The 12863-nt window shown below is 36.9% G+C and overlaps 1 pseudogene; it reads right to left on the bottom strand.

Annotated features, from left to right (window-relative positions):
* Positions 1-8675: 8675 nt before the first annotated feature.
* LOC131169057 (squalene monooxygenase SE1-like) lies at positions 8676-11207 on the bottom strand (annotated as a pseudogene).
* Between the last annotated feature and the right edge of the window lie 1656 nt (positions 11208-12863).

The following is a 12863-nucleotide window of genomic DNA, read 5'->3' as shown; positions in this document are numbered from 1 at the left end:
TCCATATCTACTTAGCTGACAATAGGTTGTTTGAATAATTCATGGTTAAATCCATAAATAAAAGTGAAATGCAATTCTTGAAAAAGGATTTCCTTTTCTTGTTGGATACAAATGGGATCCGAGTTTTAATAATAATTTGTACAAGTAAATTATATTTAGTTATTTCAAAAATAAAATTGAAAAAGAAAAATCATCCTGTGTTTGCACTTCTATTTCCATTCAAAGGTTAAACAGGCATGCTTGTACAAAATTATTTTTGCATCCCTGCATGCACTTCTTAAAATTATGCAACTGTAATGTGCAAGAATATGGAACTCAACTGGGTGTGTAGTGAGGGAAATGTGAATGTTGCGACTAACATATCTACACTTTGAGAAACTCTTAACAATACCTAATCTATCATGAAATTATGACACAATATGTATATTTAATGATGAAATCAACATGAATCAATGTCCTAGAAACGTTAGCTGAGTTAGGACTCACGCTTTTACTCTCATATAATTGTGACGCCCCTTACCCGTCTACCGTATAGCCGAGCAAGAAGTGCCACATTCGGTGCCGGAGCACCCTATATTGTTTTTATCATATCTATTGTAAACTTTTGATGTCATTTAAAACATGTATTCTATGTGTAGAATTTTTTTTTTTTTTTATATCTTATTTCTGTGGAGACCCGGACAGAGCCTCCCTTATTTTATTAGCATCTGGCGGGTTCCACTAATCACCTGTTAACATGTCCATATTCATTTCACACATTTCCATATCATATTCTCATGTATCATATCATTTACAATTATTTATGAGATCTAAAAATGAAGTATTATCTATTGCATTCATATAGAAATTCATAGATAATAAATTACAAGTTTTCATTTCAATCTCAAAGTTTAATTACAAGTCCAAAATGAAATACATCATAAACTAGTAATTACATCATGACGAAACATAATGAACCAAAATACTAGTCTATACATGGGCCCTGTAATGGCCCGGCCCACTAGTGATATTGTCCGCTTTGGGCCGAAGCCCTCACGGTTTTAAAACGCGTCACTAGGGGTTACATGTCACACCCCGGCTTAGTGGGCCCCGGCTTAGTGGGCCCCAGCTCAAGCCCCTCTATGGGTGGCCATCTTGCCGGCGTACCCCTCTAGAGGCCGGCGATGCAACTCAAATCGGTACTGTCCGCTTTGGTGGAGTTCAATCCCTTCGCCCTGCAGAGCTAGGATTCGAACCCATATCACCTCACGGATTTGCTTCGCCTCTTACTAATTGAGCTCTTGTCACGACCCAGGGATGGGGTTGGGACGTGCTTGTTCAACCAGCTACGCACTGGGGTGGAAACTTCGTGTCCCACATCGGAAATGGGAAGAAAAGATTTGGGCCATATATGTGGGAGCCTTCCTCACCTGGTCAGCGCGCTTTTGGGAATGAAACCTCCCAAGGGACAAATCCGTGAGACCCATGGGCCAAAGCGGACAATACTAACTGGAGAATGATCGGGCTGTTACAATTTGGTATCAGAGCTGGACTCCCTCTAGTACGGTGTGTGGTGCGAGGACGCACCAGGCGGAAGCTGGTGGGCTTGTCACGACCCAGGGATGGGGTTGGGACGTGCTTGTTCAACTAGCTACGCACTGGGGTGGAAACTTCGTGTCCCACATCGGAAATGGGAAGAAAAGATTTGGGCCATATATGTGGGAGCCTTCCTCACCTGGTCAGCGCGCTTTTGGGAATGAAACCTCCCAAGGGACAAATCCGTGAGGCCCATGGGCCAAAGCGGACAATACTAACTGGAGAATGATCGGGCTATTACATTACAAACCATCAACTTATAAACCCAGCATCTCTCCCGTGTTTTCTCGATGTGGGATTTGCCTAGGGTGTTACAATCCACCCCCCTTATGGGACTCAGCGTCCTCCCTGAGGTTTGCCCCACCATCGTTCAAGGTTGCACGCGGAGCGGCTCTGATACCACAAATGTAATGGCTCGGCCCATTAGTGATATTGTCCGCTCTGGACCGAAGTCCTCACGGTTTTAAAACACGTCACTAGGGGTTACAAACCATCAACTTATAAACCCAGCATCTCTCCCGTGTTTTGTCGATGTGGGATTTGCCTAGGGTGTTACAGGCCCTACCAAAATACAAAAGACCGGTGAGGTGACTCTGGACAATGCCAGATCTGATCAGAGCTCTGTCAGTGCACTACTGATGCGGCTGCTGCGGCTGCTGCGGCTGATCTCCAGTACCTACGCGATGGAAAACCAATGCGCTAAGCATAACGCTTAGTGGTGCATAATTTATAATAACAATAATTTAATAATTTGAAATAATATATGCAAGTCATAATTTTTGGGTCTTTTACATTTTTATTGCTCTTTGGAAATAATTAATATTATCGGGATCTTTTATGATTACTTATTGTATTTTAAGTCTTAATTAATTTTTTTATCAGTGCCCAAGAAACCCTATAACAAATTATAAAAGCTGGATATACGAGTGTATACTGGTTAGCCATATGTCTATCCAGTATACGTTTGTCAGGCACAAGGCCAGCTGTCGAGCACGAGACCCGCTGTCAGGCTTGTAAAGCCATAAATAAAGTAGGCACAATGGCCCGTAAGTAGGCATATAGCCTGTAGAACAATCATACCAGACATATATTATCAGTTCATGATTTTCTCGGTAGGCAGTACTACTATCTGTAGTCCCTAATTGGTATACCAATTTATCCAAACTAAATAAATAAGTCTAGCTATACTATGGGCAATTAAACATTTTTAATTAATTTAGCACTGTTCACTATTACTATTTTCTAGTACTGTTCATTGGTACCATTAATTTCATATTAATAGGACATTAGTCCCAATCTACATATTCATATCATTTTTAATATTTAATTCTCCTTATGAGTATTTTAATTATCATATATAACATTTTTCCCATGAACCTTTCTTTAGGTTCATGTTGATGTGTTATCTTTATCTAGGAATTTGACTAGGTTGGGATGTCTATTTAGTCACAATTCCTTTATAACAATTGCTCCTCTATGTTTAAACTTGAATTTCAGTTTTTGAATCACTGAGTTTGGGGTTATAGAACTCAAGTTATGGTCAAAATACCAAAGGAATAGTATTTTGGGACATTTTCTGGGTTGGCAGTTTCAGTGACCCAACTTGTGCTAACAATTTGAATTAGTTAAAGGAAAAACTAGATTAAGTGGTCTTCATGAAAAGTGTAGCCCTATGTCTAAACTTTCCATGGGTGAAATTTTAGGTCATTTGGACCAGTATAGAGAGAGTTATGACCAAATGAACATGTACTGTTCATTTGGTCATTTTCTGGGTTGGCAGTTTCAGTGGCCCAAAGTGTGCTACTAATTTGAATTGGTTACAGGCAAAACTGGGTTAAGTGGTCTTCATGAAAAGTGTAGCCCTATGTCTAAACTTTCCATGGGTGAAATTTTAGGTCATTTGGACCAGTATAGAGAGAGTTATGACCAAATGAACACGTACTGTTCATTTGGTCATTTTCTGGGTTGGCAGTTTCAGTGGCCCAATTTGTGCTACCATTTTGAATTGGTTAGAGGCAAAACTGGGTTAAGTGGTCTTCATGAAAAGTGTAGCCCTATGTCTAAACTTTCCATTGGTAATATTTTAGGTCATTTGGACCAGTATAGGGAGAGTTATGACCAAATGAACACGTACTGTCCATTTGGTCATTTTCTGGGTTTGGGTGCAGGGAAATCCGAATTTAGGCAGTATTTAGGTCAAGTTTTGGACAGAATTTGGGCATGGTTTCTTCATAGAATATGGGCTATTTTGGGTCTAGTTTCACCTCCAATTGGCCTCATACCAATTGGGGTCACACAATTTCATTTATGGCCTAAAATGTACACTGCCCTCAACAAACACAACCTGCAAAAAATAGCACTTCCAATAATTCATTTCTCCTCCAACTTCCTTGCTTCAATTTGACATTCAAGGCACTTCTAAATATCATCAACACATCTCAACAATCCCAATTGCATGGTATAATACAAAAATACTAAAGTTAGGCCAAACCCTAACTCATAATTTTAACCTCATAAAATCTCAATGTAAATCAACTTATAATACTTATAAATGCATCAACCAACATCATTAAATCACTTTATATACATCATAGTCATCAAAAATCATCACTCACCATGGGTACCAAAAATTCACTCCCCTCATAACTCACCTATTTCTTTTAGTTTCTTACAAATTTCACTTCATTTTAACCTTAACTCAAGGATTAATAAAGGAAGAAAGGAAGATTAGGCACTAACCTCTTGTGACCCACTTCAAACTTCAACCTTTCTTCTTCTTATGGGTATCTAAAGCTTCCTTATGGTGTGGGCTAAATTTTTTGTGAAGTGAGCTATGGGTTTTGGGTGGATTAAGCTTGAGAAATCAAGCTTGGAAGCTTGAATATCAATGGAGGAAATGAAGACCAAGGGTGGCGGCACAATGGAGAAAAAAAAGAAGGAGATGGAGAGAAAAGGTTTGTAGGTTTTATCATCTTATGATATATATATATATATATATATTCTATTTGTGTACTTTAAATTTTTTTGATTTTTCATAATCCATTTTTCTTTTCTTTTCCTTTCTTTTCTTTTCTTTTCTTTTCTTCTTCTTTCTCTCCTCATTTCCCTAATTCAAATTCACAAAAATATTTTATGTTAATTATTTTATTTGTCAAAATTTTAAATTTGACATTTAGATCAAAATTCACCTCTGGGGTTGAAATGACCAAAATGCCCTTCATGGTGCATATCGGATTATTTTTATTATTTTATTTTCTCAAAATTTTTTTCTATAATTTTTTAACATTTATTTCATCATTTTATGCCTCCTCATTATAGTCTAAGCGTAGTTTCAGACATTTTGACTGTCCGAACAGACATTGGTTGTCGGAACAGTGAAATGTACGGACTATCTATGGTGAGGGTGTTACAATAATAATCAATTAACATGTAGTTTGAACTTATTAAATCAATCAATGGAGTATGACTAATGTAGTTGAAGCAAAGCACTGGTTTTTCCATTTGTCTTTCAACTTTCAATTGAAGAGTCTAATATAGGACTAGCATAAATATATCATAAAGTTGATATGCTTTGTCTAATTGTATCGTAAAATTAACATCATTTTGTACAAAGCAATAAATAACATCAAGACAATGTATTTAGATGTCATGACAGCATATAACGACATTATGCATAATAATGTTGTAAATTAGTATGAAAGTATTGTTAAAAACTTTAGGTTGTGGGGTTTATGTATCACTTTATGCTTACGGATAATTCTTATTAATAATTTGTTTTTAAATTTTTAACCTGTTAAAGCCTAAATTTATTGTAGAGAATGGTGGCTGGGAAGGATGTTTCGAAGTCTACAGGAGATGGGGGAGGAATTATTGGTTCTAGCTGGCATAGAATCTCTATGAACGGCGAGGGGAAAAAAATGGCAGCGGTGACTAACAGTGTAGCGAGATTCCCGGTAGGAACTTAGCACATCCTATCAGGATGCATCGAACTTCTAATCGAACACCCTATTTTGTTTGAGCATCCTATATTTCATCCGAACTTCTTGCTCATTGTCCAAACACCCTGTCTTATCTGAATGTAGTTCCAGACCGAGCACCTTGTGTTCTAATCGAACATTTCATGTCCTGAACGAACACCTCATGTTTTATATGAACATATTATGTCCTAACTGAACACCTCATGTTCTAATCTAATCCGGATTTTAAGATCTCGATTACTTTCCATTTGGATCGGATTTTTATCCATACTATACCAATATACAAAATCTCTTTGTATTTCTTATGTTGTTAATCATTCCTCTTCTTGCAGGGAATTTGCAATTGGACACACTGCAGCCTAAATTATCAAACAACCTTCAAACTCCTGACCTTTTTTTTTTAATTTTCTTTTTTGCAATAGGGAAGGCATACACACATTGTCTGTAACTGATTTGGGATACTGAGGGAACACGCGCTGTCCGCAACAATGTGGGATCCTGAAGTAACAGCCCTCCACTAGCACCAACAAACCACAGAAACTTTTATCAAACTAGAGTACTGGGGAAAAAAATTATTTTTGATTTTTCCAATAATATTTTTATTTTTTTCATATCAATTTTTTTTTTTGCATGAAAAACAATAATATTTTTTATGCTCAAATTATTCATGCTTCACAAATAAATAAAAAGAATTACGTTAGAAAAATAAAAATATTATGAGAAACTCAAAAATAATTTTTTTTTTAATTTTTGGATGCCTTTAGAAGTAAAATACAATAAAATCACATTTTTTAATGCCCAATTTATTTCCGCAATACAAATAAAATTTTCAAGTTAGAAAAATAAGAATATTGTAAGGAGTCCAAAAATATTTTTTCCATAATTTTTTTTTGTACAAATGTTTTTGATAATTTTCATATGAAAATAACAATAAATGAAAAATTAAAAAAAAATTGCATGAATCAATGGGTTGAAAACCTGAACTTTGAAAATATGCTTTTTGGTTCGTCCTGGTATTGTAAAATTTCTTCCCTAATTGACTGATTTGAAAAATTTCTCCATTCTTTTTGACAACTTTACAATGAATATAGACATAGGATAGAAGCACACATTATTTGACAAAATCATAGTAATTTAATCAAAGCCTGCTAAGATTTATATCACACATACATGCTGTCAACAACCATCCATGTGGGATCTCGAATGACCAACTCCTGACTTATTTTTTATCAAGAAATCTTGAGCAATGTAACATATTGCATTTGCAGCAAACTAAAAAATGCTAAAACCCCATAAAAGCTTATCAAGCAAAGACAAATCCATGAATATCGATAGAACAATACCCAAAAGAGGGAAAAAAAATATAAACAAAAACAAGATCCTATCATTTTGTCTTTGTCATTGTACCGTGACCAAGCATTTTGTCTTTGTCACGGTACGATATGCCATTCATGGAAGGCAATATCAATTAAAGTGAACTAACGTTGATTTGTAAATGACAAGTCGTTTGATGATTGGGCAAGTGGAATTTTTGAGTCTGGTGTTCATACTTTTATACGACAACTCGTTTTGACTGGATTTGTTGACAATTTAAAGTACTTGATTTTGTTTTCTACTTGCCACATGTCGATGTATCGAAATGCTTAAATTGTCAAATTTTATAAAAGATGAGATACTTATTATTTTTTTCTAATCATTAGTCTATGAAATAAGATTTATTACAATAAATTAAAATTTAAATCAAAGCAAATTTGAGTTATTAATAATTCCATTTGCTTTTATTATTTGAATTTTATATGCATGTGATGTAGTTTAAATTTTATAAATTAGGTAGATTTGAATTAAATGATTTTACACGCACTTGATTCATGTGCATTGAGTGATATGTTTTAGCATATATGGTGCATCCATTAAGTCCATCGTCTGCTGTAACAGCCCGATCCTTCTCCAGTTAGTATTGTCCGCTTTGGCCCATGGGCCTCACGGATTTGTCCCTTAGGAGGTTTCATTCCCAAAAGCGCGCTGACCAGGTGAGGAAGGCTCCCACATATATGGCCCAAATCTTTCCTTCCCGTTTCCGATGTGGGACACGAAGTTTCCACCCCAGTGCGTAGCTGGTTGAACAAGCACGTCCCAACTGTATCCCTGGGTCGTGACAAGCCCACCAGCTTCCGCCTGGTGCATCCTCGCACCACACATCGTACTAGAGGGAGTCCAGCTCTGATACCACAAATGTAATGGCCCGGCCCTAGTGATATTGTCCTCTCTGGGCCGAAGCCCTCACGGTTTTAAAACGCGTCAATAGGGGTTACGAACTATCAACTTATGAACCCAGCATCTCTCCCATGTTTTGTCGATGTGGGATTTTCCTAGGGTGTAACATCGACAAAACACGGGAGAGATGCTGGGTTCATAAGTTGACAGTTCGTAACCCCTATTGACGCATTTTAAAACCGTGAGGGCTTCGGCCCAGAGCGGACAATATCACTAGTGGGCCAGGCCATTACATTTGTGGTATCAGAGCCGCTCCGCGTGCAACCTTGAACGATGGTGGCGCAAACCTCAGCGAGGACCCTGAGTCCCATAAGGGGGGTGGATTGTAACACCCTAGGCAAATCCCACATCGACAAAACACGGAAGAGATGCTGGGTTCATAAGTTGACAGTTCGTAACCCCTATTGACGCATTTTAAAACCGTGAGGGCTTCGGCCCAGAGCGGACAATATCACTAGTGGGCTGGGCCGTTACATTTGCTATGTCGCGAATTATAAAAATTAGCATATCTCATGCCCATACTTGTTGTATGTGCCATGGTGAAACACGGATCAAGGAACACTGTCTTATGGAAACACAAACCAACACAATACATGGTGAAATTCCAAATTTTGGAAACAATAGAGGAGCACGCACAAATAATTAAAAATATTTCAAGAAAAGTGTGGTTAAATTACATGTGAAACTTTCGTTTCTAACCAAAGATAATTTGTTAGGAATCTCAAATAAAATTTACACTACTTAGCTCATCTCCTAAATCGTTAACTTATCTAAAGAAAAAATGAACTGCCACCAACTTTCACCGATTTTAAATCTTTGCATTTCCTATTCTCAAACAACTTGAGATCTTCAATGTGTTAGGGTTATAGGGAAGAACATTTGTCGAACTCCTTCTGCCTTTATGATGGGAAAAATGATTCTTGATGCAACCTGAAAAAAAGTAAAAGAAATGTGATAGAGATAAGAACTTTGAAGTCATTTAAAATATAATTATGAAGTCATTGAAATTATTGTTAGCTATACGCACCGAGATCATTCTAGCCCCAATCAAAAAGCGTGGAATTGATGGAAGTGGAACTATTAAGCGGCCAACACCAAAGATAGCCACAGCAAAAAAATGGAGAACCAAATTCAACGGATGAGGATTTAGTCCAGAGAGTAAAGCGATAGGTCCATTTGAAAATTCACCTCCAAGGCTCAAATAGTCAAAACATGCTTGACGCATTTCATTCCTTGCAGGATCAGTTGATGCACTAAATACTTTGTATAAGGCTCCAGCCAGAGTATTTATAGTAGATGCCACAGGCTGAAATGAAATGGATATATAGGGTTAGCACCAATTTTAGTTTCATTGTTGTGGCAAGTATACCACCATATTGTTTATCCAAACTAGATTCTAAAGAATTTAAATCTAGAAATTATAAATTTAGTTCTCATATGCAACTAAGTGAAAATCATTTACTCACTTTGCGTAGTGTGTAGAAGGATTCAAGATACTTGCAAAGGGAAAATGCATCGCTCAGATCATGCAAAGGCCTTAGAAGATTCCTTAATATGACTATATCAGATAGGGCAACAGTCATTCCTCCTCCTGTTAAAGGATGTCTCATGTTAAATGCATCCCCTAACAAAAGAGCACCTGGAGTGGGATGAGGAGCAGCAGGCATGCTTCTATTAGGCATCGTTCTTATGTTTTCTTTTTTAATTGCAAAAACAAATGCATCACGTAGCTCTTGGGGAATCTGAAACATATATAAAAGTTCTTAGATTAGTCTAAAGATTCAAAGATAAATGACGGTCCAATGCTTATTAAATCGAGTCATTTCTATAATCCCCCTTAGCACTACAAACTACAAGTATCAAAGCCAAAATGCGAAAAAGAAAAATTAAAAATAAATAAATAAATGAATAAATAAAATAAAATAAAAATAAAAATTAGCATGCCCAGAAAACTAAGAATACCTGGGGAGCCACCACAGTTTTCAAGTATTTGGCCATTTACCCATTTGAAATGGATGGTAGATTTTGGCCAGGTATGTCAACCAAGCATCGAATTTCAGAGCTACTAATACGATAGAACAAGATTGGTGAAGGGTCTGCCAGAATTACATGTCCGTGATTTGGGTATGGAAGCTCGCAATTCTCTAAGATCAATGCCACAAGACAGGAGGGGATATCAACCTGTAAAAACCCAAAGTTTCCAAACTTCACTTCAAACTCATGAAAAAGAAAACAGCTACCCAATTTCGCATCTATCAGTGACGTTCATAGAGAAGCCAATTGGATTCATAGAAGTTTTCGTTTCCAGGTTGAAACATAATCATTACCTTAGGATTACAAAGAGACCGTCGCAAATTTGAAAAACAACCATCGCGTAATATTGTAAGTGGAGCAGAAGCGGTAAGTTGTTGACCAATTTTAGTTTTGTATTGCACACCCTTGATTGTCCCCTTTACTTCTAGTAGGGATGTTACTGTCCCTTCCTCCAGTCTTACACTGCAAAGAAAATCAGGGAACATATTAACTATTAAAGGCAATAAAATGATGCTATTAATTATGCAGCACGAATTAAAAGATTTTGAACATGAAAGGCATAGCAAAGTGAAAGAAGTAACTTCGGGGTAAATGAAGATTATTACTTGGGTAAAGTTGCAGCTTTTTCACGCATTTTTTGAATGAAACGTCCGTTGTGAAAACTTCTTCCAGCCACATCTGGATCTGATCTTTGCAAGGGATATGATAGTTTAGTGCTTCTCCCATTTTTGTAAAGAGCATATCCAAATACATGTTGAGCATCAATTTCTTCTACACAATCTGCAACCAAGCATACATGTTAAGAATTAGAGAAAAAGTTCAATAATAGTAGACTCAGACAGAAGGACTGATGGAATTCATACAGATTCAACAATCCATAAAAGATTATAGAAATTTCTTATTCACCTTCAAGGCCCAACTCAATTAATTTCAGGTAACCCCCAGGTTGCAGAAGTTCTCCAACAATTCTGTCAGGCAGAGTCAGGTCCCTTTCAATCACATGCACTCTCCGTCCATCCTACAATTGAAGGAAGGAAAAGAGGTTAAACTGCCCGATGGGGTAGCTAGTTTTGTGAGCATTCGTCTTATTATATATTGCCATCTAAAGTAGAGGGAGAAGATTAGATTCACCTTGCCAAGAGTGTAAGCAAGAGCAGACCCAGCAACACCTGCTCCAACTATAATAATATCAGCATTAGTGGCATTTTCCGACTGGCATAACACTTGTTCTGAGCTCTTCACAACTTCATCCCTCATATTTTCCTTTGCTTCTTTAGTTTTCTTCATTCCTCTTGATCTATTTACCAGTACAAACCCCAAAACAGAAGCTAGAATTCCTCCTATTACATATTGTTATTCCTTTGCCAAGGATTGAGCAAAACCAACGTTGAAATGTAAAAAGAAGGGGACTTTTTCTCTGTTTTAGTGGTGATGAGTACTTGAGTCTTCAACTTGCAGGCTAGGTTGTACATGAAGCCATTGTTGGCGCCTCTTATAGGTTCAGTTGGTCAAAAGATTGTACACAAAATAACTCTCCAAAAGTAGGACTAATTAAATCGATCAAGGGGTCAAATATAGCTTGTAAAATTTAGGAGTTGAACAGATGAGTAGAAATTTTCAGGTAAGGTCAAAAGTGTTGTCAAGATCAAGAAAAATAAGTGAAGATTATTAAACTACTTCTTTGTTGGACTCTAGCAGAAGAAGTATATTAAACTATTGACTATTTGACTTGGAGTTATGGGATGATGATAATGGAAGGCCAGTCAATTTCAAGAGTGTTTCTTTGTTAATATCTGATAGCAGTATAGGAAGGAGTCCGGAAGCTATGGATCCAGGCCCAAAACAACTAAGCTAGAGCGCATTGCAGAAAAAAGAGGGAAGAGCTGAAATAAAGAGAATAAAGAGAGAGTGGAACGTTCTGGAGATATGCAGCTGGAGGAGGTTTGTGACGCCCCTTACCCGTCTATTGTATAGCCGAGCAAGAAGAGCCACATTCGGTGCCGGAGCACCCTATCTTGTCTTTTCATGTCTATTGTAAATTTTATTGTCATTCAAATCAGGTAATTTATGTGTAGAATTTTTTTTTAATCTTATTTCTGTGGAGACCTGGACAGATCCTCCTCTGTTTTATTAGCATCTGACGGTTTCCACTGTCACCTGTTAACATATTCATAGTCATCTCACATATTTCCATATCATTTTCTCTTTTATCATATCATTCACAACTATTTATGAGATTTCAAAATGAAGTGTCATCTATTACATTCATATGGAAATTCATAGATAATAAATTATAAGTTTTCATTTCAAGTCCAAAATGAAATACATCATAAACTAGTAATTACATCATGACTAAACATAATGAACCAAAATACTAGTCTATACATGGGCCCTATCAAAATACAAAAGACCGGTGAGGTGGCTCTGGACAATGGCAGATTTGATCAGAGCTCACGCTGCACTACCGGTGGTGGTGGTGCACGCTGTCATTTCTGGACCGATCTCTCTAGTACCTACGCAATGGAAAACCAACGCGCTAAGCATAACGCTTAGTGGTGCATAATTTATAATAACATTAATTTAATAATTTGAAATAATATATGCAACTCATAATTTCTTGGTCTTTTATATTTTTCTTGCTCTTTGGAAACAATTAACATTATCGGGATCTTTTATGATTACTTATTGTATTTTAAGTCTTAATTAATTTTTATCAGTGCCCAAGAAACCTATAACAAATTTATAAAGGCTGGATGCACGGGTGTATACTGGTTAGACAGCCATATGTCTATCCAGAATACGTCTGTCAGGCACGAGACCAACTGTCGGGCACGAGACTCGCTGTCAGGCTTGTAAAGCCAGAAATAAAGTAGGCACAATGGCCAGTAAGTAGGCATATAGCCTGTAGAACAATCATACCAGACATATATTGTCAGTTCATGATTTTCTCAATAGGCAGTACTGCTATTTGTAGTCCCTAATTGGTATACCAATTTATCCAAA

This window comes from Hevea brasiliensis, chromosome 14, assembly GCF_030052815.1.
Source record: "Hevea brasiliensis isolate MT/VB/25A 57/8 chromosome 14, ASM3005281v1, whole genome shotgun sequence".
In the NCBI taxonomy this organism is placed as follows: domain Eukaryota; kingdom Viridiplantae; phylum Streptophyta; class Magnoliopsida; order Malpighiales; family Euphorbiaceae; genus Hevea; species Hevea brasiliensis.
The sequence above is the reverse complement of the archived record's forward strand: the minus strand, read 5'-3'. Positions and strand labels throughout refer to the sequence as shown.